The 25,728-nt window shown below is 40.1% G+C and overlaps 1 pseudogene; it reads left to right on the forward strand.

Annotated features, from left to right (window-relative positions):
- Positions 1-1,560: 1,560 nt before the first annotated feature.
- Positions 1,561-25,728, forward strand: part of LOC125485044 — a 92,178-nt pseudogene continuing 68,010 nt past the window's right edge.

The raw sequence follows: 25,728 nt of genomic DNA on the forward strand, positions 1-25,728 counted from the left end.
TGTTTGTGCAGAGTTTGCATATTCTTAATGTGTCTGTGTGGATTTCCTCTGGGTGCTCCGGTTTCCTCCCACAGTCCAAAGATGTGCAGGCTAGTTGGATTGGCCATGCTAAATTGCCCATAGTGTTCAGGGATGTGTAGATTAGGTGGGTTATAGGAGGATGTGTTTGGGTGGGATGCTCTGAGGGTCTGTGTGGACTTGTTTGGTCAACGGACCTGTTTCCACACTGTAGGGATTCTATGAATTTCTTCTAATTAAAGTGTCTGAAAACGTTCTTCTGTATTTGCTAAATGCTGCAACATAATTGCACAATTTGATTTGGCTTTGCATTAAATATGTACAAGTTAAGATTTTACCTTCATTATATGGGTGATAAATATTCAGAATAGATTGCTGCACGTTTATAGAACCCACATGATTTTTCCTGAGGGCAGCTATGCAATCAATCTGGAAGTGTGCTCCTGAATTTTATAACCAAAATGCCCTATTGGTAATAACAAGCCACAATGTGTGATGCTAAGAAGCATTACCTCAAGGAAAAATTTTTGATAAATTCTTCACACTAGGCCAAGAAATCTGTATGCCATTTGTGCCATGGTCATGCAACTGCTAATGTTTGTTTTCAAGTGAATTTCATCATTTTTGTTTTGCAGTGTTAACAAATAGAAATGGTTTTCAACCATCAGTGGTATGCTAAATACATTAATGAAGGTAGTATTCATTGGATGTAGGAAATTCCTTGTTTCAATGCTTTTCCAGATATAATTTTCTAATCTTGCAGATCTTCTTCCTGACATATTGTCTTCTGAAAATTCTTTACCTGTTTTAGAGAGACTGCCATTTATCACACACTTTGTAAAACAAAAAATGGTCCCCAAACCAGAACAAATTTCATACTAAAAACCGAAAGAACTGCGGATACTGTAAATCAGGAACAAAAACAAAACTTACTGGAAAAGCTCAGCAGGTCTGGCAGCATCTATGAAGAAAAATCAGAGTTAATGTTTCGGGTCCAGTGACCTTCCTCAGAAGGGGTTCTGTGGAAGGGTCACCGGACCCAAAATGTTAACACAAATTTCATATTGTTGTCCTATCACTTTCTTTGATGAAGTATTTGTTGCATGAGTTTCAACTTTCAATTTATAGTTGATATGCAGGCCCTTAAGTTATTGGCATTAGCAAAATGACTCAATCAATGCAATCTATTCACTAATAATTGGATGTAGTTATTATTTCATTTAGGCTCAGAAATCTGTTGACATAACAAACTTGCATCAAAAAGTGGGAAGTATCCAACCACAAAGCTGCAAAAATCTAGAAAGTCCTCCCAGCCAACTATTTATTCAGAAGTTTAAAATTCTGAAAGTCTTGTACATAACTTAAAGCAGAAAAAAGAAGTGCCTTCTGTTTAAAACAAAACCCTTTGAATTGTTTCTTTTTTCAGCTCTCACTTGGTTAGATGGATCTTGCCTAACCTACAAAAACTGGCTTGTGCAGCCATCCTCTTCTCCAGCAGATTGTACCTATATTTACAAGACAAGTGGATACCTGAAGTGGGCCATGACCAACTGTAACAGCATGTTTTCTTTAATCTGTGATATTGGTATGAATACTTTGGTTCCAAACTATTGTAGAAGACCTTGTTAATAATGAAATGTGAAGGGATACTGTTTAATGGGCCCCATTGTTAGTTTTGTGAGATGGGACTCAAAATTGTCCAGGTGGATTTCCTGCAGCCAATGCACCTGCCGGTGGCTGTTTTTATAGGGGAGGAGTGAATAAGACCTAATGGGGGCGCACCTGGATTTGAGGTTGAATGGCCACTCAAGGTTTGTGTTCCCATCTGGCATCAATTTTGAGGCTGGCGGGAAGTGTTCAGTGACAGTAAGAAGCCTGGCAGGTTACACTGCTCAGCCTTCGAGCAGGAAAGGGCACCAGTTTCCTCATTGGCCCCCCTGGTCTGGGCCCCTGAATGCTCTCTATTCAGTGAGGTGTAGCTAATTGGAATATTGGCTATGGGGCTATCAACCAGAGTGACTAGCTCCAAGGAAATAAAGTTAGGGACATTTTGACCATGCTGGTGATATTGGGACTAGGGAGTTGCATCAGATCTTCTTCCAAAATGAACTCATGTACTCATTCTGTGTCTGAAAATCCCTTTAAACTTGGAAGACTTTTTAACTCTTGGATTTCCATCATGGAGCATGTCTTTTTTGTTGGAACAGAAACCTGCTGTAATGCGGTGCCTGCAGGGTAATCTCATGAAATCCCTTTCTGGTGAACAGCTGCCATATTAAAAGACACTTTCATTTATTTGGTATCGTGGATAGCCAGTCCAGGCAATTTCTTCCCTGTAGTATCCTGCATCTCTAAACAAAGTAGTTCCTTCTTGACCATTTCCTGAATTGTTGGATATTGATCATCGATTCTCAGTGGTGGCTTCCCTGGAATTGTTCACACCATATTTTCAATCTGAGTAAGCAGATTTTTATTCTTAATCTGTCAGTAAAATCTGTCCTGAAGTGTGTAGACTCTTTACTTCAACTTATTGCTTAGCCTAACTCTATAATTTCGTGTCAATGATTGTAGTATTAGTGAAACCAGCATGTTTCACTTCCTAAGTCATCTTATTTGAGGACTGGTTCTTGGTTGGAATGATCTTTTTACGGATACTGAGGGTTCTTCATTGGAACATAAGGAGCTGAACTATTTTGCTTGAGCTTGACTCCGTTCAGTACCTGGCTTCAGGCTTGACTCTGTTCTCACTATTGTTCACAATGCCATGTTGCAGGTTGAATGTTGGAGATCCATGAATGAGTTCAAGTGGATATGTTGCTCATTAGCTATCATTTGTTTGTGTTGCCTTACAAACTTTGTTGACCCTTGCAGGCTAAACGCTCCTCAGTGTTGACCACACCAGAACACATTTATGCTAATCCAGCATTGTCACAGATTTTCATCTTGCTGACAGTATGAAACAGATTTCTTATGTCAACATGGATAACCTCAATAGATTCTAGCTTCTGTGCCAATTCGACAATGAGTCTAGAGAGTGCTATGAAATGCTATTATTTTTTGACTGGTTACTCCACAACTCTCTTAACCTATTATACCATGGCTAGCTGTATCTAGACAAGTGATGTCTTCATCTTAAATAGTTTTACTCCTTCCACCAGTGAAAATGTTGAGATCATGACATTAATATTCAAGAGTGATAATCCTTGATTGTGAAAGGTATGTAAGTTCTCTGCTATCTGATGTCCCTTGACTTGGTTGTAGAGTATCTTTAATCTTAAATTCTATGCTTGCTGGAGCTTGTAGTCGCACAGCTGTTGGCTGTAGACAGTGTGGTTTCAAGCATGGTACACGATCTGCTAATATTGGGACGGTCACCCCTATATTGGGTGTAAAAGTATTGAGATGCCAATTGACATAAAATCCTCTTGCTAAAAGGATAGGTGTTGATCACCTATTTCATACAGAAAAGCCTTTAGTGGAGTCTTTGATAAAGTGAGTTCAGCCCAGAATTTCTTGTAGAATGTATGCTAAATTCTTCTGTTATATCTTGCGTTTTCATAAAATAATCTATTGCTTCTTTTACATTTGTGCACTGTAACAACATCAACTGAACTCCCGATGGAAAGTAGAAGTATTTTGATTTGTTCAACTTCAGATTTAGCATCTCATTTGAAAATTATTCTGTATCTCAAGAACTGATCCCTTCAAAATGTGCAACTCTGTGATATATTTGGTCCATTTCTGGTATTAGGTCTTCTGGGCAATATTGTTTCTGATGCCATGTATTCCCAATGTCATTATTTATTTTCCTTGATTTAAAGGCTTCTAACTTTGAATAATAGCAATCCTGCTGCTGTATACCTCTGCACTGGAGGGGTTTACCATGTTTCTGCAGTCAAAATGGAGGGTTTCCGCCTTCTGAGTAAAATTGAGGATTTGCACCTTTTTTGTATCTTCTCAGATGAATCCCGATGGTCCTCGATAAATGATTTCTGTTTCCTTAATATATTTCCAGAATAAATCCCATTGCCTGCAGCTTTAACAGGCAATTCCTGTTCTAAATATAGTTTCAGTAAATGACTTCCACTATTTGCAGCTTTATAAGATGAATCCCATTCCGTTAATTTACTTTTTTGCAGATAATTGCTCATGTCTATGGCTCTAAAAAATAATCCCCATCGCTTTCATATTTGTTTTTGCATGGATGAGTCTACTAATTGACTTCTGATTAGATGCATCCTGCCTTCAATGCAGTTTAAGTGATGGATCTCCTGCCTTTTCTGTGGCCTCAGTAGTCGTCTAATTTCCTTCCTCCATTTAACGTTGTTAGCACAGGCTTTGAAAAATGTCCATTTATTGTTTTAATTCTGGCTTTGCAATGTTCTTGGATCTGAACCTCATTTTAAATTGCTTTTCTGGCTTTTGATTTCCCTTACTAAAGCTTTGCCTTGTGGAACCTGTTCAATCTGAGCTGTAAGAAAGTCTCTACTTGTCACTTTACTAGCCTGAAAAGTTTTCCCTTACCCTCCACTTTAATCACAGAGCGTGCAATGTCCATTTGCTCAATGGCTGAATGCCAATCTGGGACTGCTGCAACAGATTATTGTACCCAAAGCCTTGTGACTGATGGTCCAGCTCCATGGAGCTCATCAATCACATTTGATGTGGTATGTCGCTTATCAGGTTTGAATTGCTTTTCAACATTGTCTATGGATTCTGCCTTGTTGAATCTTGTCTCAAGATTCTCCTTTTTTGAATGTGCAGCTCTTCCATCTGCACATTCACTTTGGTACCAGTGATGTAGGTAAGAAGAGGGATGTAGTTCTGCAGTCAGAATTTAAGGAGCTAGGTACATAAGAACATAAGAAATAGGAGTAGGGTAGGCCATCTGGTCCCTCGAGCCTGCTCCGCCATTCAATAAGATCATGGCTGATCTTTTCAAGGACTCAGCTTCACTTATCTGCTCGCTCACCATACCCCTTAATTCCTTTACTGTTCAAAGATCTGTCCAGCTTTGCTTTAAAAACATTCAATGAGTTAGCCTCAACTGCTTCACCAGGCAGGAAATTCCATAGATTCACAAACCTTTGGAAGAAGTTCCTCCTCAACTCAGTCCTAAATCGGCTCCCCCTTATTTTGAGGCAATGCCCTCTAGTTCTGGTAGGTAGAAAATTAGCAAGCAGGATCTCCGGATTAATCCTGGTGCCAGTCAGTACAGAAATAGGAAGATGAGGCAGGTGAATGTGTGGCTGGAGAAATAATGCAGGAGGGAGTATTTCAAATTTGTGGGGCGCTGGGATTGGTTCTGGGGTGGACCTGTACAAATTGGGAGGTAGCTGCTGAATGGAGCTCACACAGAGTTTCTTGCGGAGCATTTTGCTGTTGGAGACACTTTAATTTAACATTGCAGGGGTGTTATAACCAGGTGAGAATAACAGTGAGTAATACCAGTTCGCATGGAATGCCGCGAGAGTCCGAAAATGCTAAAATGGAGAATAGTAAATTAATAGGTGGTGTCAGAGTAGAGGAGAAATTAGGACTTTCAGTATTACACTGTAAGTATGTGGTTGCATGGAGAATAATAAGTAATATTGGCATAGATTGCAATTCCACATTACAATATTGTGATGATAAGAGACTTGGCTGAAGAAAGGATGAAATGGTGTTTAAATATTCCTGGTTGTTAGATGCCCAGGAAAGATAGCAAAGGCAGAAAAGGAGGAGAGGTGGCAGCCTTGGTTATGGAGAACACTGCAGTACTTGGGAAATAACTTGTCCTAGACTGGTCAAGGACAGATCAATATGGTTAGAGCTAAAGAGTAAGCATGGTGCAATTATATAGCTCAGTGTAGTCTACAGACAGCTGACTAGTGAGAAAGATGTTCAGGAATCAATCTGCAAGGAAAATACAAAGAAGTGCAAGCAATACAGTGCATTTATTATGGGTACGCTTTAAGTGAAGATAGACTGGGACAATGGTAGTGTTAATTATAGACAGAGGCAAGAAATCTCAGATTGTAATCAGGAAAATTTCCCATAGCAGAATATGCCCATCCAACAAAAGAGGAAGCACTGCTAGAACTAGTTCTTGGAAATGAAGTCCACCAATTAGTTCAAGTGTCAGTGGAGGGATAGTGAACATTGTATTGTAATGTTTATGATGATATTGGAAAAGATGAGATATCCAGAGTGGTGGTAGGGGGAGGCAGCAATGTAAAGGTAAAGTCATCATTGTCCAATTAGACCGTAAGGCTGCTGTTCCACGAGAGAAAGAAACTGGTGGTTTACTCTGAGGGTCACTGTACCTCAGTGAGGGGAGAGGCTAAGAAGGAAAGTCCTTCACGGTGGCCTCAGCTGGTGTGGGAATTGCACCCACACTGTTGGTGTGACAAATCAGTTTTCCAGCCAATTGAGATAGCTGACCCTGAGGTTGTAGACATGCTCGCCCAACCAGTGGTTTGATTGCAGATATTTTGTCACTCTACTAGGTAACATGGCCAGTGAGCCTCCGGTGAAACATCGGTGTTTTGTCTCACTTGTTATTTATATGCCTCGGTTTGCTGGGGTGGTTGGTATTATTTCCGATTCTGTTTCTCAGTGGTTTGTACACAGGGTCTAATTCAATGTGTTTGTTGATGGAGTTCCGGTTGGAATACCAGGATCCAGGAATTCTCTGACGTGTTTCTGTTTGGTTTGTGCGATTATGGATGTGTTGTCCCAGTCGAATTTGTGTCCCTTGTTGTCTGTGTGTAGTGAGACAACCTACCCCAACAGATGGCGATAGACCCAACACCACAGTTAGGGAAGGGATTACAATTACCCTGAAGAAATTACACAACTCACGAGACATCAGCAAGACAAACTACCAAAAAATGAAGCCAGCAGGATCCAACACACCCCGATTCTACAGCCTCCCCAAGGTACACAAACAAGGGGTCCCCTTCAGACCCATTGTCTCACTACCAGGCACACCAACATATAGACTTGCCAAAGAACTACAACAGAAATAGAAATACTTTAGTGGACAACACTATCCACTCCATCCTCTCATCTCAAGGATTCCTCAATATCATCAAGGACACCAGGATAGAAGAGGATGAGCTGATGATATCCTTCGATGTAACAGCACTATTTACATCCATAAACATCGACCTGGCCAAAGAAACAATTGCCACACTACTGGACAAATCAAGTAGGCAGGCACCCCAGGACACCAACAGCATCAATAAGGGCACCACCATGAAACTACTAGATTTGTGCCTCACAACCCACTTCACTTTCAACAGCAACATATGTAAACAAATCAACAGAACACTAATGAGATCCCCAATATCAGGACTGATTGCAGAAGCAGCAATGCAAAGGTTAGAACAGGCAGCACTCCCCACTATACAACCCAAACTCTGGGTCCAATATGTAGACAACACCTTCGTGATTATTAATCGCACAAAACTAGAAAAACCCACCGATACATAAGCAACATCCATACTGGGATAAAATTCATGAAAAAAGAAGAGAACAACAACCGACTACCCTTCCTGGGCATAATGGTAGAACGCAATAACAACGGGGAACTTCAGACTAGTATTATATAGAAAGACCACACATACAGACCAGATACTCAATTACACTAGCAACCACCCCAACATCCACAAACGGAGCTGCATCAGGACATTATTTGAATGAATCACAACACATTGCAGCAACCCAGATCTACGCAAAGCAGAACAGGAGCACCTATATGGAGTCTTCAAAAGGAATGGATACCCAAAAAGCACAATCTGCTGAAACCTCTGAGACATATCACAACAGGAAGACACAACATGACCAGACTCACTAATCACCCTATTGTACATCGAGAACATTTCAGAGATGACCACAAGGCTACTCAGACCCCTAGGTATCAGAGTAGCCCACAAACCGACAACTACCCTACGACAGCTACTGATGAACGTAAAAGATCCCATACCCAAAACCAGCAAAACTGGTGTAATTTACAAAATCCCACGCAAGGACTGTGAGAAACACTACATAGGCCAAACCAGAAGAAAACTGACTACTGATATGAACACCAACTAGCCACCAAGAGACAAGACCAATTCTCACTTATCTCACTACACATGGACAACGAGGGACACGAATTCGACTGGGACAACACATCCATAATTGCACAAGCCAAACAGAGACACGCCAGGGAATTCCTGGAGGCTGGTGTTCCAACCAGAACTCCATCACCACACACATTGAACTAGACCCTGTGTACAAATCACTGAGAAACAGAAAGGGAAGTAATACCAACCACCCCAGCAAACTGAGGCACATAAGTAACAAACAGGACAGAACACTAACGCTTCACCAGAGACGCACTGAAAATGTTACCTAGCAGGGTGATGAAATGTTTGCAACCAAACCCACCGGCTCGGCTAGCAGGTCTACAACCTCATTTTCAACCCGAGCTACAAATCTTCTTGAAAACTTTAAATAACTGACCCCCTTCACATATAGTACGTGATGGCACCAAAACAGGCATCTGTGATAAGAAAGAGCTCCATTCCTTATTTCTAAATAGTCAGCTTCAGTTAGCACAGAATTCAATTAAATATAAAAATCAAACAGGTACAAGGCATTATCATGATATTCCACCTAATTTAGTTAATCATTATTAAAATAACCATTGCCTCATTTGAGTGGGACAAAATAGTTAAAAATTGGAAACAGAGGAAGATGCAAGAGTACAGAAAAAAGGTAAAGGGCAAAATGATATTGTTCTAGCAATGATCCAAATGATATTCTTCTGTGCTGTGAACTTGTGCTGACCTGATGCTATTTCAGATATAAATCTAACACCTTGCTTTACAAACTAAACACACATCAATCCTAATAGCATATAGTTATGTATTTATCTTTGCAAATACTATGAGTGAAGTAAAGCAAGCTAATTTTATGTCTGTTGGATCCTAAAGCTGTCAGCAAATAGTAATTATCACAAATAATTGTGTATGTCAATAAAGATCTTTGTGTAATTTAACAAAAACCATTTGCAATGTAATGTGTAATGTGAATTTTGTGCTCGGTATAGACTCCAAGATGCCACCTACTTATTCAATTTTCCATATCATCCCCCCATTGGAATGGCAGTTCAAACCAAATCCAGAAAAATTCTCATGTACAGTTTATACAGGAGATGGAAAAATGTACTACTTCTATCGTCAAGCACAGTAAGTAATCTTCTAACACTTTAAAATTTGCTTTTCTTCATTTTTCATAGGTTTTAAAACTTGGGTGATGTGTTTTGGCACATACATAAATACCATAATCTTGCTTGGTTGAATGATGTAGTTTGGTTTCATTACAGACTGACTGGGGACTATTGTTTCTTCAGTTTCTTCATTCTATTTGCCACAAACTTGTGATGCAAGCAAAAAGCAAAAACTGAAAAGTAAGAGAAAAAGAAATCAGTGAGGAAAGTGAGGGCTAAAAGTGAGTTAGGAGAGAAAAGTAAAAACAGAGAAAAGTGAGAAACAGATGAAAGTATGGCAGCAAGACAGAAATAGAAGTTGATCAGTCAGAGAATGAGAAATGCAGAACTGAAAGAGGAGAATAAGTGAAGATATTGAAGATCTATTTTCTGATTGAGTAATGTTAAGGCACATGATAAGCCATGATCTAATTGAATAGCAGAGCAGGCTGATGGGCTGAAAGGCTTATACATCTTCCTAGGTTCCTATTTAATAAAGTCACCTTTACTGAATGAATAGGAACAAACAAATGTAATGAACTGACCTCCACATAAACTCAACCTTGTGTACTTTAAGGTGTAAAAGGACTATCATGTTATTAATTTATTCACACAACCACACTTTAAATATTTAAACTTTTAGATAAAGTGAATGACTAAGTAAATATATTGATTTGTTCTTGTTGTCATTTGTCTTACACTTTTGTTCCTGTTTTTACTTTAATTAGATCATTTACAATGGCACACCTGTACAATGCTTTAGGTGTTTATACTATCTCCATTGAATGTAAGAACAGCAAAGATGTTTGGGCAATTGGCAAGTCCAAAATTGTGTTGGAGCCAGGTAATAAACCTAATGGCTTGCAGTGTTACAGCCCCAGTCTACTGGACACAACTCTTAACTGTGCAGTTCGATATGGAGACACATTGTGGGTTCAGACAGAAAAGGAGAAAGGTATAACTTATTTCTGATACATTACAAGCTGAAATGATTAGATCTTTGTGTTGAATTTTTACATTTTAATTTAAATTAGCCGTAAAAGAATTATTTTTGTTACACCCAGCTTGACCTGATAACCACCTCTTGACTCCTCCACTGTTGTTCAATTATGAGGCTGTTCATCCAACATATAGAATTGGATGAGCAGAATCTTTCTTCAATAAAGTATGGCAAAAAACAGGCTGTTATTTTTAGTCCCTGTTCCAAATTCAGTTTCCTAACTATTTACTATGTTCTCTCCCTGGCAACGGTCTGAGATTTATCCTGGTATCATATTTGAACCAAATAGAGCTTCTAACTACATTTTGATGTCATCACAAAGACTGTTTATTCCCACCTTTATATCATTGCCCAACCTTGTCCCATTTCAGCTCATCCGCTGCTGAAACCATCTTTCATATACAATTGGTCAGGATTTTCCTTCCATGAAAGTATACACCAAAGAGCTGGCAGACTATGTCAAAAACAAATTCCTATCACATCCAAACATTGCACTAATCACCCAAATGTTTATTGTTTTATTAACATGCATTTCTAATTGTATTTCTCATGTTTTGATAGCATTTGCATGACAGTGTAACTCTGTCCTGTAAATATCCTGGCTGATATTATTTGTGTGGTCCTATGTCCTCTTTGTTTATTGAGATAGGTCACGCTACTTATGCAATACTAAGACAAAGAATGAATTCATAGCTAACCTTTGCTTCAATGGCTTAATTGGGTGATTGTTATTGCAGTTGTCTGGAAAACAGAAATGTTGCTACTAATCAAAGATTAATTCAACATCTAAAGCAAAATGCTGTGGGTGCTGGAAAGCAGAAGCAGAAACAAAATATTGTAAAAATTCAGTGGCTCAGGTAGCAACTCTGGAGAGGCAAATGAAATCAATGTGCAAAAATGTGAATGAAAATAATGTTCTCACAGTTGGCAGAGGGGGTTGGTGGAGGGGCTTGCTGGGGGGTGGTAGCATTTAGTCTCAAACCCGTTTCTTGGCAAAATTTGCTTTTCTGTGACTGTTTAAATCATTTAGAGCATTAGAACCCTAATTCTGGGTTTCCCAGCCCATCGTGGTTGGAGAGTGATGATGGCCCTCCATTGAATGTAAGAACAGCAAAGACGTTTGGGCAATTGGCAAGTCCAAAATTGTGTTGGAGCCAGGTAATAAACCTAATGGCTCGCAGTGTCACAGCCCCAGTCTACTAAACACAACTCTTAACTGCAGTTCTGGGCTGCTGACAAAACATCATGAATATTTGAAACCTCCCTGCCTAATCTCCCTCACCAGCTTTTGGAAGCCCAAGAGTAGAAAGCTGAGTTAAAAGTATTGCTGCTGTTGCCTGGGTGAACTGAGAAGGTGACCCAAATTGGCAGTTCCAGAAAAACAACAAAAGCTTATACATTTGTGCCTATGAAACAACACATCGTGAAAGCCATTTCAACAATCTGGCCAGTTCTGTTATTTTATTTTAATTATCCCTTAACTGTGTTTGTTTGTCTGTTTGTCTTTTGTTTGAATAGGGGCTGAAAATAAATATTCAGGTTTAAAGCACAGACATGCATCAGTTTACCATGTTGTTTAATTTTCTCTCTGCTAAAGATATTGCATATTTAATAAATAGTTAAGTCTTATGTTTAAGATACAAATCCAGCATCAGGAAATTAATTATTCTCAAAGTCTGGGATCAATTATTCAAAAGTCTGATTGATTATTCAAACCATTGAGGTGACTATTAGGTGTCTGACAGTTTTAATTTTACTGTGTTGTGAATACAGTGTAGAAAGGCTAATTTAGTTTGGCTTTCTGTCTCAGTGTCATAACACTGGGCAAATACATGGCAGGTGTAGTATAACATAGACAAGTGTGACTTTATCCACTTCAGTAGGAAAAAATTGGGTAGAATATTAATTAAATGGTCGTAGATTGGGATCTAGATCAAAGGGTTACAATCTCATAAAAGGTAAACCATTTCCGACAGATGTGGAGAAATTTCTTCACTTAGAGAGTGGTGAATCTGTGAAATTCTCTACCAAAGTCACTGAAAATATTTAAGAAATAAACAGATTTCTAGACTAAAGACACCAAGGGGTGAGGGAAGAGGGCAGGATTGTGACATTGAGGTGCAGGATTGGCCATGACCATAATTGAATGACTGATGCAAACGTGATGGGCTAAATTTTCATCAGAGTCATATCAGACTTGAAACATTAACTTTGTTTCTCTCTCCTCAGATGCTGGCATACTTGCTGAGTTTGTCCAGTATTTTCTGTTTTTATTTCATCCTTAGCTTTTTCAGTTAGGATTTTGCCCAATGTTCCAGCTCAATGACATTTCATCTGAATTCTCATTGTTAAAATGCATTCATTCATAGGCATTTATGTGCATACTCAATTGCTGTTGAGAAGGTGAGGCACCTTCTTGAGCTGCTGTAGTTCATGTGGCATAGTGCACCCACAATACTATTAGGAAGGGTTTTGATCTAGCAACCGTGAAGGAACACTGATATAATTACAAGTCTGGATGGGGTGTGTAGCTTGGAGGGGAAACATGCAGGTGGTGATCTGCCCATGCATCTACTGCCCTTGTCCTTTCAGGTGCTAAATGTTGAGGGTTTGGAAGGTGCTGTTGCGTAAAGAGTATGCCAAATCATCATCAGTTGTGTTGTCTCATTTATCCCATGTAGTGTTGATATTTAGATACATTTAAGCTATAGTATGTATGTAGAACACATACAAAAATATGTGATAAACCTAAATGTATATTTTCAGTCCTACACTGGTTTCAAGCCAACTATGTATAAGAATTGCAGGTGCATCTGTTGACAAGAACTCCTTATCCTTTGAAAATCTATTGATGGTGTATTGCACAACCACTCAATTTCCCTGAGCCATTACTAAGACTAATCTGACACCACAATTCCAAAAGCTGAATAGACTCTTGACCTATGTGGTTCATGATCTAAGAATGTACGGAAATGAACATATAGCCACTGAGGTAGCTTGTATTACATAGAAATATAGAAAAATAGAAACACAGAAGATAGGAGCAGGAAGAGGCCATTCAACCCTTCGAGCCTGCTCCGCCACTCATCATGACCATGGCTGATCATCCAACTGAATAGTCTAGTCTTGCTTTCTCCCCATATCCTTTGAACCCATTCGCCCCAAGTGCTATATGTAGCCGCCTCTTGAATACATTCAATGTTCAGGCTCATTACTCTTTGGGTGAAAAAATGTCTCCTCATCTCCATCCTAAATGGTCTACCCCAAATCTTCAGACTGTGACCCCCGGTTCTAGACGCACCCTGCATCTACCCTGTCCAGCTCTGTTAGAATTTTATAAGTCTCTATGAGATCCCACTACTACCAAACCCAACCCCCCACCCCATTCATCTGCACTTCAGCGAAAACAATCCTAACCTAGTCAATCTCTCCTCATACATTAGAGACACTATCCCTGGAATCAGCCTGGTAAATCTTTGCTGTACTCCCTCGAGAGCAAGAGCTTCCTTCCTCAGAAAAGGAGACGAAAACCACCACAATATTCTAGGTGTGGTCTCACCAAGGCCCTGTATAACTGCAACAACACATCCCTGCTCCTGTACTCGAAACCTCTCGCAATGAAGGCCAACATACCATTTGCCTTCTTTACCACCTGCTGCACCTGCATACTTACCTTCAGCAACTGGTGCACAAGGACACCCAGGTCCCACTGCACACTCCTGTCTCCTAATTTACAGCCATTCAGGTAGTAATCTGCCTTCTTGTTTTTGCTTCCAAAGTGAATAACCTCATAAGTGAATAACCAAATTGTACTGCATCTGCCATTGATTTGCCCATTCACCCAACCTGTCGAGATCATGCTGAAGGGTCTCTGCATCCTCGTCACAGTTCACCCTCCCACCCAACTTGGTATCATCTGTAAACTTTGAGGTGTTATATTTTGTTGTCTCATCCAAATCATTAATATATATTGTGAATAGCTGGTGTTCCAGCACTGATCCCTGTGGCACCCAACTAGTTACTGCCTGCTAATTTGAAAAGGACCCATTAATTCCTACTCCTTGTTTCCTCTCTGTCAACCTGTTTTCTAGCTATCTCAATACATTTCCCCCATTCCCATGCACTTTAATCTTGGTTCTGAATAAAGGTCACAGGACCTGAAAAATTAACTCTGCTTTTTTCTTCACAAATGCTGCCAGACCTGCTGAGCTTTTCCAGTAATTTTGTTTTTGTTCCTGATTTACAGCATCCACAGTTCTTTCGGTTTTTAATCTCTTATGTAGGACTTTGTCAAATGCTTTCTGAAAGTTCGAATATACCACATTGGCTGGCTGTCCCTTGTCAACTCTACAAGTTAGATCTTCATAGAATTCCAACAGATTTGATAAGCATGATTTCCCCTTCATAAATCCATGCTGAATCTGCCTGATCCTGCCACTGTTTTCTAAATGCTCTGCTATAAAGCCTTTGATAATGGATTCGAGAATTTTCCCCACTTAGGCTTACTGGCCTATAATTCCCTGTTTTCTCTCTACCTTCCTTTTTGAATATTTAAAACATAGATGCTGATAACATAATGAATCACTGAATAGAAGTGATGGTAAGTGTAAATGTTGGGAGATATTTTGATCTTTTCTGTCTTTTTCATTTAAAATTCTTGCTTTTCTTTCTTTGGATCAAACATTTCCAATGTCATGGTAAACTGGTTTTACTGTAACATTTGCAGTACAAAATCAATACACAATAATGCAGTAGATCACGAGCTTTATTGAATAAACTTAAATTATTGAAGCAATTGATTTGACTGCAGAAGACTTGGTGGTTCAGTTTTGATTTTAAATTGCATAGATTGAACTGAATCATGCAGTTAATTGATATAACCTACAAAAATAAATTTTAAAATGTGTGAAGGAAATTTAGTAACTGCACTGGTTTATATATGTATGTCTTACATATAATTTTTATAATTTTTTCCCTGCAGGTTTCAATTTGACCTATACTATATCAATTGGAAATACCACTCTTCATGAATCTACTCTGATACCAGGAGTTATTGTTGTAGATGAGTCTTTGCAATCCCTTATTGGACCAGGTCAACATAGTGTGACTGTTTATGCAAGAAATAGCTCCACAGAGAAATCTCAGAACTTGATAATTCAACTTCTTCACAAGATCTGTGGTTTGAAGGCTGAGTTAGAGTCACATGCCCTGAAACTGGGCAACAATGTCACCATAAGGGTCTCTGTATCTCAGGGTTCACCAATAAGTTTGCAATTTGATTTTGTCGATGCTTACGATATTTTGTCTTATGCAGCGGAGAGTTCTAATGGAAAGCTTCCAGTCTACATTTCCAATGCAGAAGGAAGGTAAATGTTGCATTGCTATTGGGTTTAATTTTTGTTTCAGAAATAAGTTATATTAACATAACTTTAATTGAAGTATATGATACAACCCACAAAACTCCATTATTTGTGCATGAATTATTTACTGATTAAGTTTATACATGGCAATAGTCAATAAATTGATTGCCCCGTTTCTTACATCCTTTTCTTGAACAAAAGGACACAAGAAACAGGAAGAAAAGTAGGTTGTTCGGCCACTCAAGACTTCTTCACCCATTCAATAAATGAAAGATGCACCCATTCAATAAATGATAGCTGACCTGAATGTTGCTCAACTCCACTTTCCTACTTATCCTCCATTATCTGTGACTTCCTTGTAGATCAAAAATCAGCCCAATTCCGCCGTGAACATACTCAATGACTGCTGCCCTGAGGTAGAGAATTCCACAGATTAACAACCATCTGTGAGAAGAAATTCCTCCTTATTTCTGTCTTACATGGGAAACCCTACGTTTTGAATTGGAACTTGTTGGTTTTGGATCCATCATGAAGGGAACATTGCCCACAGCGTCTATCCTGTCAACCCCTCTCGGGATCCTGTATGTTTCAATAAGATCATGTCGCATTCTTCTGAACTTTAATGAGTATAGGCCCAACAGCTTAACTTTTCCTCATAAGTCACTTATTTTATCTTAGGAGTCAGCCGACAGATCCTTCTATCAACTGCCTCCAATGAGGCTATATACCTATTTAAGTAAGGAGATCAAAACCATGCAGAGTACTCCAGATATGCTGTCCCCTGTACAACAACCACAAGACCTCCCTACTACTATACTCCATTCCCTTTAGAATAAAAGTCAATATCCCATTGACATTCCATTTACTCTGTGCCTGTCTGTTGACCATTCATGATTCATGAACAAGAACAGTCAGATCCCTCTGTACTGCAGCATTTTGTAAATTCACTCCATTGAAATATTCTGTTTTTCTATTCTTCCCAAAGTGGACAATCTCCCATTTTCTCACATTATCCACCATCTCCCCACTGTTTGAAAATTCAAGTAACCTTGCTACATCTCTGTGGCTGAACCTTATTTTTTATAGCTAGTTTCGTCAAGTTTCACAAAGTTTCTCTCCTTGAGGTCTAGCTAGATCTTTTGACATTTCTTACAAAACTCAACTCATTAACTCCCTAACTCACTCCACGACTTCCTCTTGCTCCATTTTACCATGCAGCATTCCCAGAACAACTCACTACTGCTGCAGAATTGACCAACATCCCTGGTTCCAGTGCCTTCTTTTAAGAACCCCTTGTGCACTGGGATAAGCACGGTTGGTCTGCAGCTGCCTTGCACAGTTCCTTATTGTGCTCTAGATTGGGCAGTCAAAGGAAATCATTACCCCACTTTGCAATCAGGGACCAGTATGTTCTACTGGATGTGTTGGTCCGGACGCAGACTTCCTTCTCCCTAGGACCAGCAGCGGATGCCACGACACCAGACCTGCCAGCCTGGTCTGAGGTTACTACCCGGATTACTGCAGTCTTAGGCTAGAGGAATACCCAGCACTCTAGGAAGAAGGTCAATGACTTTCTCCACTCCATCTGTGTAAGTGCTACTATCTTCTCTCTGATCCCCCTGCTCACCTCTATTAAGGCTGATACTCCACCACTCTCATTATTGCCTGCAACATATTCCCTCATTCACTGTCACTCACCCCAAATTCTGACACCACTAACCCTGCATGCCCTTTGTGCTATCTATTCACTCACTCAGATCACCTCCCCACCTACACTAACAGTAACACTGTACCACACACTTTCATCTTCCTTAATATCTGCCTCTGTATCATTCCAGGAGGAAACTAGCCTACAATACAACAGAGAAAGCTAAGACATGTGTTGGGCTATATAACATGCCCATATGTGGCTGGATCCTGACTGTGACTGCCCTGAGCACAGACTGATCGTGTCCAAGATCCTGGACTGATATCAAAAGTTGCCCTTGACTTACTGTGCTAAGACCCCCTGATTGTAGGCTCCTTTACTTGGTGTGACTATGACTCTATGACTGAGAACTGTTAACAAGCGTGGCTTTGTGAGTGTGTATTAAACAGCACAGCAATACTCTGAGCCTGGCACCTCTGGCTGAATGGCCAAAGTGCAAAAAGGCAAGGCAAGGAAATCCAAAGCAGACATGCAGTGAGCATCCAGAAAGGCTCAGAGTGAGTGAGCGAGTGCTATGAGAGCAAATAAACAGCCCATAAGATTATCAGATGTAGGTGCAGGTATCGACCATTAAGCTCATCAAGTCTGCTTTGTCATTCAATGATAGTTAAACAAGACTGAGCTGCAGCATTGAAGTGCAGGACTCTGCTGAGATGTAAACATTGCCTCAACATGTGGCAGTTACATAATAGATACAGAGAAATAGATGCTCCTGATGTCAAGACAGGCTTTACTGCACTTGGTACATGTCTTGATATGGCTTGTCATTTTCTGAGACATCGAATAGAATGAAACTGATGTTCATCTTGTCAACAGTAGTCATGGTCTTTGTGTGTCATCAAACATTGCAAACACTCAGGGAAGTGATCCTTGCGCTGTGACCAATTCTATTCGGGTTTTCATCCGGGGAATGGATAGGCAGTATAGACATGGAGCTGTTGCCAGGATTGATACATTTGGCAAACCTCACACACACTCACAAGTATTGATAATCTCAGTTCATCCATGCCCAGCACATAGATTCATATGATAGTGCCTTGTGTGTTCCATATGCACATGTTCCTGGTTTGTCATGGGCATGATTATGGGCAATGCTGTCATGCTTTTGGCATTCAGACTTGTTTGCCCTTGAAAATTATTTGTTGACATATGCCAAGTTCATCTCTTTATATATTAAAAAAAGTGAATCTTAGGTACTTCTTACTGTCAGGGATGGGGTGGAGGTGATCCCTGAACCTGGAGGAGGGGTTGGGGTGAGCCCTGCCTCTGGTGGGCATTGATCCCTGAATTTGGGGGAGAAGATGGGGAGTGCCCTGAACTTGGGAGGTGGCAGTGGGTGGCTGGTAAGGGGGCTGGAGTCTGCGGGCACAAATTTAGTCTAGAAGGTAAGAAAAGGCTAGTGTGAGTTTTGAGTGTCTTGTCTCCCTGTACCTTAGAAGATAGTTTGATGGAAAATTGGAATGTTGAGTGTACCACACGACTGTGATTCTGAGACATTTATTGGATGGTAGAGCTTTTCTCAAACTTTTTTTTAATTCACAATCGATTTTTACCTTTTTCTCCTCTTGGTAAAGTAGACAGGGGCTTGTCTGGAAAGGCGTTCCAGGCAATGACCCAATGGCAGTGAACTCAGGATGATGTGTGACTTGGAGATGCTAGTATTCACATTCATCTGCTGCCTTCAAACATCTAGGTCACAGGTTTGGAAGATGGAACATAGGGATCACCCTTATAGAGTGGGCCCTGGGTGCATTCTTACAGAGTGAGTCAGAGACCACCTTTGCCAGAGCGGACCCGGGGCCACCCCTTGGCAATGTGGGCCCGGTGGGGGTGGGGGCACCCTCACAGAATGGGCCCAGAGACACCAGAGAACGATTAGAGGGAAATGCTGTCTGCCAATTGAAATAGAAAGAATGAGGAACGTGCTGGGAAAATGTTTTAAAATACACATTAAGATCCGTTCATAAAATGTAGGAAACTGCATTTGATGACTATACATCTGCATACACAAAGTTAACAAGCTGTGATCACTTTTGAATGCTTGACAGCTCAAGTATGATCATCCGCAATCAGGACTCCATCCTGTTCGCATTATTTTATGTTCATTGATGGCCTGCTGCAGTTTCAAGTATTTCAGAGCATGTTGAAAGTTCACCTTTTTCTGGTCTGGGTAACACATCATCCTGGAAAACCTAAACAATAAAAGAACCACAAAGACTTGTGGATGCTGAATATCAAAATCAATCAAAAATCGCTGGAGAAGCTCAGTAGGTTTGGCAGCATCTGTGGAGAGAAAGCAGGGTTAATGTTTCAGGTCTAGTCACCTTTCTCCAGACCCCTTCTCATTGATGTGTTTGCATTTGTGAACCTTCTTAAATCTCTCCTTGTTGCCAGTGTTGCGGTGCATTGTCTTGTTGGTCACGTGTGTTTCATTCTGAGGTTTGGCCCTATTCCTTGCCGAAAACAGCCTTCCTAAAGTTGTGTTGCATTGGTGCAGATGCGATGACAAACTCAATGAGTTTCACTAACTCAGATTCCTGCCCTTAGCTGTGGTATCTTCTGACAAGCTAATCGACGGAGTTGATAGCTGCATGGCATTAGTTGAACATAAGAACATAAGAACTAGGAGCAGGAGTAGGCCATCTGGCCCCTCGAGCCTGCCCCACCATTTAATAAGATCATGGCTGATCTTTTTGAGACTCAGCTCCACTTCACCGCCCACTCACCATAACCCTTAATTCCTTTACTGTTCAAAAATTTATCTAGCCTTGCCTTAAAAACATTTAGTGAGGTAGCTTCAACCGCTTCACTGGGCAGGGAATTCCACAGATTCACAACCCTTTGGGTGAAGAAGTTCCTCCCGACCTCAGTCCTGCATCTGCTTCCCTTTATTTTGAGGCGATGCCCTCTAATCCTAGTTTCACCTGCTACTGGAAACAACCTCCCTGCCTCCACCTTATCTATTCCCTTCATAATCTTATATGTTTCTATAAGATCTCCCCTCATTCTTCTGTTAAGATTGATGTTAGTCTGATCTTGTGCATGTCTTTGACGGAATTTTTCTAGACCTTTCTGACCATCCAAGGAAAGACCGGACAAGTTATTTTTGAGAAGTCTCTCCTTGCCAATGGCAAGCAATGTTTTTAGACCTCTTTTCTCGGTATTATTTTTTACTTGACCTGTTAAATAGAACAGCTTACATTCATTGGACAGCTGTAATTCAGTAAGCAAAATTAGAAATAGAATAGGAATAGTTTTGAGGAAGGGTCACCAAACTGGAAATGTTAACTCTGATTTTTCACCACAGATGCTGCCAGATCTGCTGAGCTTTTCCAGCAATTTATGTTTTTGTTTCTGATTTACAGCATTCACAGTTCTTTTGGTTTTTATTTTATAATTCAGTAAATCTGTCTTTGGAAGACAGTCAAAATGGGGTTTCCACTGTCCATGAACCCACCTTAAAAACGTTGGACTGTTTCACTGTCAATGATATTGTCAGTGTAAATTTAAAACTGTTCCTTCAGTTAAGTACCACAGACTTTGCAGCTGCTGTTATCAGAACCTGTTAGTAAAGTACCATGTACACTGGCTAACAGTGTTGTTCTGGCTTCTTAAATACACTGTACTTGCTTTGTGTTGCAGCTCAGAACAGCACTGCAGCCTTATTTTCTTTTCCTTCTTTTGGTGAAGGTAATCTTAGAAATTGTGGTATTGCTTATGTATCTTCCATAATGTAAGAAACTGGGTGTGGATATTGTGGTATTGAAGAATCTAACAGATACACCACTGCAACCACTATGTACAAACGTTACATGCCTTAAGTGCATAAGTGTCTGGGCCAGCATTGATATTAGTTTACAGTGGTGGAGTATGCTTTCAATAGAGCATCATGCTTTAAGGGATCTGATGTAAGATGGAGTATGAGATCTTAATACCCTTAGGTTACATGCTATGATGCAGTGACGACATCATGAGCATGCCTCTTAAAAGCATACTCACTGTAGAACACAACAAAACATATTCCTACCGTTGTTTTCAAATTCCTATATAGTTTTGACTTTCCCTATCTTTGTAACCTCCTGTACGCCTACAGCATATCTGCATTCTTCCAGTTTTGGCTTTGTAAGCATCCCAATCCCAATTTTAAGAACACTGCCATTAATGGCTATATATTCAGATAATTAAGCCCTAAGCTTTGGATTTTTTTCCTTAAACTTCTTTGTCTCTAAGTCACCCTCCTTCTTTAAGACACTTTTTAAAACTCTCATCAGCTACTCTAATATCCCATTTTGCAATTTGGTGTCAAAGTGTGCTTGATAACACTCCTGTACAATGTCTTAGAGTGTCTTACTACCTTAAAGGTATTCAATAAATACAAAGCCATTTTTTGTTTGCTTTGATTAACTTTGAGTTTCATTGAAGGTTGATATTGTTACCCACTTAGGGAGTACTCATTTATCAATAGTCCAGTCATGGATTTGCACTGTGCTCAGGCACTGGTCACTTTATAAAATGGAATGAGTGTAAGAAGTCTCAAAAAGGCCCCATTTTCCCACCCCTCAGTCAAACACTTGAATATTAATTGGTATCAATGTCGTGTTTCAGAATGGAGTCAAATAGGAAAGGGAGGAAATTTTTAAAATAAAGTATACTTTGAGAATGCTATGTTGCATCATTATTTTCAGCTTGCCATTTTTACTTTCTTTTCTCCACCAATTTCAGGTACATTTCTTGTGATGGTAACTGCTAGAAATATCTTATCTTCTGAGCAGCTTATTGTTGGCCATGTAATTATTATAAATGATTTCTCTAAAAGGAGCACTGCCATTAGGAAAAGATCCTCACCCAATGTAAGTAATGAGAGCTGATCATATTTTTAGTTAAAATCTACAATGTATTTATTGGGATAGAGAAGCTGATAATCTATGACTAGTTCAATAGGTGATTTCAGGGTGACATAGAATGGTGCATTGTTGGTGAACAGTATATTTGAGGGTGATTAATTGTTCATAATGTGCCAAGCCACCTCCAAGGGAGAGTTCCATAACAGCCAGAGCTTCTTCATTTCTCCTTGTATTACTGCCACAGAAGCCTTTGTAAGGAAAGTTCCTTCAATCTGTGAGAAAGAAAACCTAACAGTTGCCATGAAATCAACTAATCAATGAAATCAGTCACCTCAGCTCTAGGAAGTCTCAGCCAGAGTTTCTCAGGATCGCGCCCTAGGTCCAAACATCTGCAGCTGCTTTATCAATGACCTTCCCTCTATCATAAGGTTAGAAGTGGAGGTTTTCACTGATTATTGCACAATATTCAGCACCATTCACGATTCCTCAAATACTGAAACAATCCATGTTCAAATGCAGAAAGATCTTGGACCATATCCAGGCTTGGACTGACAAGTGGCAAGTAACATTCATGACACATAAGTGCCTGGCAATGGCCATGTCCAGTAAGAGAGAATTTAGCTCTCTCCCCTTGACATTCAGTGGTGTTACTATCACTGAATCTCCCACCATCAATGTCCTGAGGGTTAACACTAACTAGAAACTGAACTGGAGTAGCCATATAAATACAGTGACTACAAGAGCAAGTCAGAAGCTAGGAATCCTGCAACAAGTAACTCACCTCCTTCTCCCCAAAGCCTGTCCACTATCTACATAGGCACAAGTCAGGAGTGTGATGAAATACTCCCCACTTGCCTGCTTGGATGCAGCCCCAACTTGACACCATCCAGAATAAAACAGCCCCCTCGATTGAGACCACATCCATAAACATCCATTTCCTCCTCCACTAATACTCAGTAATGGTGTTGTATATTGTCTACAACTTGCACTGCCGAAATTTGCCAAGTCTCCTTAGGCAGGATACTTGCAGCCAGAGAACAAGGGTAGCAGATACACAGGAATACGATCAACAGCTAGCTACCATCCAAGCCACTCACCACTCCCCATCCTGACTTGGAAATGTATCACTGTTCCTTCAGTATCGCTGGGTCAAACTCCTTGAATTCCCTCCCTAGTGATATTGTGAGTGTACCTACAGTACATGACTGCAGCGGTTCAAGAAGGCTGTTCACCACCACCTTCTCAAGGGCAACTATGATTAGGCAGTAAATGTTGGCCCAACAGCAAAGCTCTTATCCCATGAATGAATAAAACTGAATTATAGGAATTCATAGTGCCATAAAAACTTTTGTGGCAGTCAATTAAACTAAGATGGAAAGCACCAAATGATAACATCCCTGGTGAAGCCATCTATGCTATATTAATTCAATAACAGGAATCATACAGTCATAGGATTGTATAACACGGGAAAAGATACTTCAGTCCAAATCGTGCATGCCTACCAGAGATCCTAAATTAATCTTGTCCCATTTGCCAACATTTGGCCCATATCCCGCTAACCCTTCCTATTCATATACCCATCCAGATGTCTGTTAAATGTTGTAATTGTACCAGCCTCTACCACTTCCTCTGGCAGCTAATTCCATACATGCACCAACCTCGGCATGATAAAGTTGCTCCTTTTTCCTCTCACCTTAAACAAATGCCCTTTAGTTTTGGATTCCCCCATGCAGGGGAAAAGACTTTGGCTATTCACTGTATCCATGCCCTTCATGATTTTATAAACATCTATAAGGTCAGCCCTCAACCTCCGATGCTCCAGCGAAAATAGCCCCATCCTATTCAGCTTCTCCCTAAAGCTCAAACCCTCCAACCCTGGCAACACACTTGTAAATCTTTTCTGAACCCTTTCAAGTCCCACAACATCCTTCCTATAGCAGGGAGACCAGAACTACACGTGGTATTCCAAAAATGGCCTAACCAATGTCCTGTACAGTCACAATATGTCCTCCCGACACCTATACACAATGCACTGGCCAAAAGATGCCTTCTTCACCATTCTATCTACCTGTGACTCCACTTTCAAGGAACTATGAACTTGCACACCAAAGACTTTTTGTTCAGCAACATTCCCAAGGACTTTACCATTAAGTGTATTAGTCCTGCCCTGATTTGCCTTTCCAAAACGCAGCACCTCGCATTGCCACTCCTCGGCCCGTGGGCCCATCAAGATGCCGTTGTACTCCGAGGTAACCTTTTTTGCTGTCCACTACACCTCCAATTTTAGTGTCATCTGCAAACTTACTAACCATACTGTGCCAGTACCAATGAGTCAGTACAAATTTTCTTTGGCGTGTTGTTGGAAATACACAGTTGTAAAAGTGTACCCGAACCAGCCTTTCTGCAAAGTGTCCTGAGGCTATATTAATAAGGATATGTCAGCTCTCCAAGGGAATCTCCCAGCTCTCTGAAATAAATTCACTGTAACAGACATGGTCTGCTGTCTGCACAGGATTCTAGCTGGTAGGGGTACCAATGTGGGATTTAAACTGAGACAGCTAATAGTGGCCAGCTTTCTCCACAAACTCTGTGGACATGTGAAGTCTGGGCTGTCACCAAAACCCTACCCCTGAAACCAGAAATGACATGTTTGATGGTGGAAATTCTGATTTCTGGGATCTTTACCATGATGAAGAGTGTCTTCACTATAACAAAAATCTGACTCATTTTCTTTAAGATCACAGCATAAGTAAACTACAGTTGCAAGTCTACCAAGGTGAACTATTTTATTTATTTTTAAAACAGAACATTAAACTTTGTACAACGAGATGCTCAAGGCAAGGTTCAGATGCAACCAAACGTTTATTGAAAACACTTCCAAATTCTGAAGATCTTTTCACTTACATTCCCAACCTTGAGCAGGTAAAGAATATAGAATGTGATTTTCATTTGTTGTGTTTGTGAACAAATTTCCATGTTGATAAGGGACTGAGTGATATATACAGAGATTGACAGAAAATTTGAAATATTAAATTGTTTTGATTACACTAATAGCATCTTAACACTTATGACAGAAATAATCTTTGGTGAGGGTTGGGGATTGGGGCAGGCTCCAAGTTGCATATCTGTAGTTCACAGATGCATCTACACATGTTAAAGTACAGCCGTCTCTGGCTGCAGAAATTTTCATGCACGTGACTTTCAAAAAATGACTTGTGCACTTTAGGTCTGGTAGGAGAAAGTCTAAAGTTGTCAGAGTTCTCTGGAAGGTAGGGTAGCCGGGACATAGTCCTTCGACACCTTCAGGAGAGGTAAAGTGCCATTTGTTATTAAAAGTAGGATATGAATGTACATAAAAAAGTACTTATTAAAGTTTAAATTTCCATTTGCTGGAGTGTGATGTTTTGAATCCTGTGAATGACTGACAGCCTAAACAATATAAACATGCTTATTTTGCAATCAGAAGTATTCCAGTTTCTGATTGGCTGTTTCAGGGTGATAATATTGTGTAAACATCACAACCCATTATCTCTTAACTGGTTCCTCAAGATGTTAATTCT

The sequence above is a fragment of the Rhincodon typus genome, chromosome 15 (genome assembly GCF_021869965.1).
Source record: "Rhincodon typus isolate 14 chromosome 15, sRhiTyp1.1, whole genome shotgun sequence".
NCBI lineage: Eukaryota > Metazoa > Chordata > Chondrichthyes > Orectolobiformes > Rhincodontidae > Rhincodon > Rhincodon typus.